The sequence below is a fragment of the Nerophis ophidion genome, linkage group LG01, assembly GCF_033978795.1.
Source record: "Nerophis ophidion isolate RoL-2023_Sa linkage group LG01, RoL_Noph_v1.0, whole genome shotgun sequence".
Classification (NCBI taxonomy): domain Eukaryota; kingdom Metazoa; phylum Chordata; class Actinopteri; order Syngnathiformes; family Syngnathidae; genus Nerophis; species Nerophis ophidion.
Window position 1 is genome coordinate 29870323 of NC_084611.1, and position 6455 is coordinate 29876777.

Below are 6455 nucleotides of genomic sequence, written 5' to 3' on the forward strand. Positions count from 1 at the left end.
GCCATATACTACGGGAATGCTAATTAGCTCAGTGATAAATTAATGTTAGCCAATTACCTCAGTAATACATTAACTAATTAGCTTCGTAATACATTGTTTGCTATTTAGCTCAGTGATACATTGTTATCGGTATTGCCACTACCACCGCCGTGCGTGCAGATCTTGGCGGTAGTAGCAAATATACAATCAATCAATTTCAAAATACTTCTTTTCGAAATGGCCTTGCAAATAGCGTATCTACCACCTAATCAATGTGTTTTTCTCCTTCTTTGTGAGCCAACACTTCCTGTTTCCTGCTAAGTTGCAACTTAGCAGGAATGACAAGTGAGTATCCAATCACAGTCTTGTTAACATCAGGCTACCTTGATAGGATATTGTCAACAACTTGTGATCTGATTGGCTATCGCAACTGTCTATCAAGTCTTTGTGTTCTCAAAGTCATCCGCTCACATGCCGGTGAGTTTCCAATCACAGGACGAATAAATGTGACGTTCAACGTAAGGCCTCACAAGATGTAGTTTCTCTTTAAAAATCCTTCTTGAAAATGACCTTGAAAATATATGTGGGTTTTTTTCTAATCATAAAAGATGCAGACAAGGCGTTTTGGCTGAAATCTTAAAGTTTTCTCCACAGCGTGCTCATCGAAAACATCCAGCTGCCGGCATGTCTACATTCAACAACTGAAACTGTAGCATGCTGGGTAATGGAGTTCTTATGTTACTTAGCTCATAACATCACAATATGTATATGCTTTAGAGAGCCTTACTGACAACAACTCGTGATCTGATTGGCTATCGCAATTATCACTCACCTGTATGTCCCCGTTCACTTACAGTGCACGTGCACAGGCGCCCGCATTGTTGATTCTGAAGGCTTCTGGCAGATTTGGTACAGCATGGCAACATAAGCTAGCTGAATTCTGATTGGATAAAAACTCTAAACTAAAAACAACAGCACTGGAAGGAGCATAATATGACATGAAGATGATATGAATACTTTTAGATATTTAGGGAAAGTAAATTTAAAAATAATTGCATCTTTAATTATAATCATGATTTCTAATTATGTTAGGTCAGCAGACAAGGCCTTGCTGGTCCTGACGGCACACCACTGGTGAAACCACATAGAGGCCTTTTGTTTAGCTGGAATGCATGTTAGGCTCAACGTGCCCCTTAGCACAGAAATACAACATGAATAATCTCTGATATTTGTCTATTTTACCATATCCTGGTTTGAAATACCCAGTCCTGTAGTTCCTGGTTCCTGAAGAGAAATGTTTGGTTGCATGACACCTCCATCCTATTATTCTACTCTCCTAAGGAACCCCTGACCCAATAGGAACCCCATCAGAGATGCATAGCTGCACGCAGCAACAATGAGGCCACACAAAAAGCACAACCTCAGCAGAACTGGACATCAATTTCTCAGGCGTTTAAGCATGCAGTCATGCCAATCAGGATTGGGAGGGGGTTGTTGTCTGTAGTGGCTCTCTTTCTATTGGAGACAAAGGAAATTGGTTGTCCTGTTGTGTGCAAGGGTAGAGAAAAGTTGAAAAAACGCACCCTAACTTTGCATGTAAATGTACACAATTATGCACAATACTGTATATCAAAACAAAAAAAAATGTCTTCATACTAAAGGTGGCCCTAAAGGGTCATAAAGGGCCATTGCAGAAATGGTAAAAATTTCATTTTTTTCTTGCCCATTTTCCATGTCTGTTACATTCTGTATAAACCAGGGGTCTCAAACTCACTTCACCTGGGGGCCACTGGATGCAGAGTCAGGGTGAGGCTGGGCCGCAAGAAGGATTTCCTAAAAAAATGTGTGCATACTCCTCAGCAAGTCTAGTTGTGTAATGACGTTTCAAATTGTATCCCTTTTGCACCGCAATTTTCTCAGTGCAAATAAGACACGTCGGGGTGTCCCTGTGCTAAACAAAGAAATATTGCATCTCCCACTTTTCCGGGAATTGTCTTTGCTCATCACAAACCTTTCTTTTCACTGCAGGCTTTGAAAAAAACATGTTTGGGGTTGTGGAATATATTTGTATTTAGCCGACGCACGGAGACTAATGTTATTTCCGCAATGTGTGTCGTTCCGATTTTCCTCCCTACAGCAACAAGACGGTACGCGGATAATAGCCGGGAAAGTACCGGGATAGCAAGCGCAAAAAAAGTGACTTTTCCCTGAGTGTTATCCGGCGTCATATAGAAATATATGTAGTGTTCATCGTGTGAGGCAATGCAAATTAAACAATAAAAAAACAAATAACGTTTTGAATTGGTCCAGGTTATCGGGGACTGTTATTACTGACGGACAGGTGTCGCGGTGTGACTGCAGCCAGAAACGTAAGAAAACTCTCGTCTCCATGGCAACATCTCTGTCGCTTTCACTCATTTCTCGCTTTTCCACTAACTGAGGGGTAGGCTACCCAGAACGTTGAAAGAGCCATTTGGACCCAAATAACACAATGCTGTCAAGCGCCATTCACATAAAACTTGTGGACCGCGCTAACATTAAACTTTCATATTACGGTGGGGGCCGCAAAATAACGTCTCGCGGGCCCCATGTCTGAGACCCCTGGTATAAACAAAACCGTCAATGTCAACCTGGATTTTGTTGGCTTCTGTCAGAACCGTAATAGAGACAGGATGTTGACTCACTTCCTATATCCTGTTGTGTTGCAAGTAATTGTCGCTGTAAAAATCGGGACTAAGAAGAGTGGGAATGTGACACCAGGAGAGTGCCGGAAGAGGGCAGTAAATTATGGGCAGTTTCTTGGGAAAATTCGGAATGGTTGGCAAGTTTCTGTAAAAAAGGCAGAAGGTGATGAACTGTTCTCTCCATCTCCGTTTAACCTCTAAAGGCCTTAGTGGCCACATGTGTGGACAGCACCTTTTGGCTCTTATTTCCAAAATTGTGTACACTACTGAATTGGGGTCTTATGGCGACATATAGACACTTATACTGCTATCTGGTGGTGTCAGAAGAGTATAACATACAATGGAATATAGAAAAAAAAGTGTAAAAATAAAAATTTGCATGTCACTAAACATGAAATACACGTTTGTTACTTATAGACTAAGTACACCATATTAAAAGACGATTTTTAGTTTTTGTCCTAATTAGGGTCCAATAAGCCCAAATAGCAAAGATAAATAAAAAAAATGCATGTAAACAAACAGCTTGTGCCTTAAGAGGTTAAAAGAGGCGGCAGTTCTGTGGTTTATAAAGGGGTCCTCACACAACGGCCTGCGGGCCGAATCCGGCCCACCAGCGGTCCCAATTCGATCCCTGAGTTAAAAGAAAAAAAAAAGTTCAATATTTTTTTTTTTTATATCTGTCCTGTCCAGCTGCTCAGGCCAATCATATTGCTGATGTAGATGTCCATATCTGCTGTGCAGATTTACTTTATATAAGAGAAGTGTGGGATACTTCTCTTGTTGCCTCATTTGTATTTGACTGTGTTTAATGTTTGGAGATATTTAGTGTTTGGCGGAGCCAGACTGGAGAATGAGGAGATAGAAAGAACACGAAAAAAAGAAGAGAGATGGGGGGAAATGTGGAGTCAAGAGAGGATCAAACACACACACAAAAAAAAAGAAAAAAAAAAGAAAAAAAAGTATATATATATATATATATATATATATATATATATATTTATATATATATATATATACATATATATATATATATATATATACTGTATATATATATATATGCAAACCACCAAACCATTATCTACCGCTTATTCCTGTCTGGGGTCGCGGGGGGCGCTGGCGCCTATCTCAGCTACAATCGGGCGGAAGGCGGGGTACACCCTGGATAAGTCGCCACCTCATCGCAGGGCCAACACAGATAGACGGACAACATTCACACACTAGGACCAGTTTAGTGTTGCCAATCAACCTATCCCCAGGTGCATGTCTTTGGAAGTGGGAGGAAGCCGGAGTACCCGGAGGGAACCCACGCATTCACATATATATATATATATATATATATACATATATATATATATAGATATATAGATATATATACTGTATTTCCTTGAATTGCCGCCGGGGCGCTATTCAATTTAAAGTCTCTTCTCACTCCTGCGCTTACCAAAGGCATGCGGTAAAAATAGGCATGCGCTAATCATTTTAAAACCTCTTCTCACTCCGGCACTTACCAAAGGTATGCAGTAAAAAATGGAGTGTGATGTAAGCTTGGACTTTAAATCCTACTAAATAACTCTTAATCTTCTTCCCTTTATGCGATTTCAAATTACCGGCATTGAAATCAGCCTCCTCCATTTTGAAAATGATGACAGGGGAAGTGTCACTCGTGACGTCACAAGTTTGACCAGGCGGTAATACTAAGCATGCGCTAATTATTTTGGGAAGCGAGTTTGACCTGGCAGTAATTCAAGGCAGGCGCATACTATATGCCCTGCGACAATTCAAAGACTGACCATTTTTTGGGAAGCTGTTTTTATACCCAATCATGGCACCCACCTGTTCCCAATTAGCCTGCACACCTGTGGGATGTTCCAAATAAGTGTTTGAAGAGCATTCCTCAACTTTATCAGTATTTATTACTACCTTTCCCAACTTCTTTGTCACGTGTTGCTGGCATCAAATTCTAAAGTTAATGATTATTTGCAAAAAAAAAATATGTTTATCAGTTTGAACATCAAATATGTTGTCTTTGTAGCATATTCAACTGAATATGGGTTGAAAATGATTTGCAAATCATGGTATTCCGTTTATAATTACATCTAACACAATTTCCCAACTAATATGAAAACGGGGTTTGTACACACATATATGTATAAAGCAAAAATATATATAAGATCATCAAGGGTAAAGGCTTGTTGTACAAGGACATGTTTCCCATCAGCCCTCGCAACATGTGCAATGTACAACAGCATGGAAATCCTGCTTGGACCCCCTCACAACTTGATTTGTTTCAATTGTATTACTCTTTAAAATAATCCGTGTAAAGACCAATGGTTTACAGTTGAACACTTTTAACCCAAAGTGACCACCGAGTCAAAACATTTGGGGACCCCTGGTTTAGTACTTGACTGACCCTTGTAACTCTACTGGTCAAAAAACATTCTGAGTGACTAAAAACGTCAAAAAGTGGAAAATGTTTGGGATTGGACATTTTTATCTGTTTCCATCACAAACTATGTTGTCAAGCTGCTCCTCCATGCCACACATTCATGTATACTGTTTAACCTCCGTGCTCTTCAAACGTATCCATGTGTCTGCAGATGTCAGTGTTTTATGGGAAGGTATCCAGTGGGAGGTGTCCTGCTGAGGACCAGCCCATGCATCCATGCATGTCGTGCATGCACACACACACACACACACACACACACACACACACACACACACACACACACACACACACACACACACACACACAAATACACACTACCATATGGGGTCCAGTGGAGGCCTGCTTTTCAGGGCCAGGCCAAAGCCACGCTTATGGACCATTTACTGCACCCATTTATACACACACTAGTCTGGAATGGAAAAAATGATGATAAATGTTTAAATGTAGTCAAAACCCCATTTTTGTTTTGTTTTGCCAACTTAGAATATTGTGAATAAAACAACACATTTCAAACTTTGCGTGTATAATTAAATTCTATACGAAGATACGTATACGGAACGACACAGGAAGTCCTTCATACTGACAGCCATCAGACTGCATAATGCATATGTTCCTTTTTGACTGTAATTGAAAGTATAATAGCCTGTATTCATATTATTCACATGTCAATAATACTGTATTATACACTGTATTTATATTATTCACATGTGAATAAAGCTGTATAATAGACTGTATTTATATTATTCACATGTGAATAATGCTCTGTATTAGACTGTATTTATATTATTCACATGTCGATAATGCTGTATAATAGACTGTATTTATGCTATTCACATGTGAATAATTCTGCATAATAGACTGTATATTATTCACATGTGAATAATATTCTATAATAGACTGCATTTATATTATTCACATTTGAATAACGCCGTATAATAGACTGTATTTATATTATTCAGATGTGAATAATGCTGTATAATGGACTGTATTTATATTGTTCACATGTGAATAATGCTGTATAATGGACTGTATTTATACTATTCACATTTGAATAATGCTGTATAATAGACTGTATTTATACTATTCACATTTGAATAATGCTGTATAATAGACTGTATTTATATTATTCACATGTGAATAATGCTGTACAATAGACAGTATTTATATTATTCACATGTGAATAATGCCGTATAATAGACTGTGTTTATATTATTCACATGTGAATAATGCTGTATAATACACTGTATTTATATTATTCACATGTGAATAATGCCGTATAATAGACTGTGTTTGTGTTATTCACATGTGAATAATGCTGTATAGTACACTGTATTTATATTATTCAC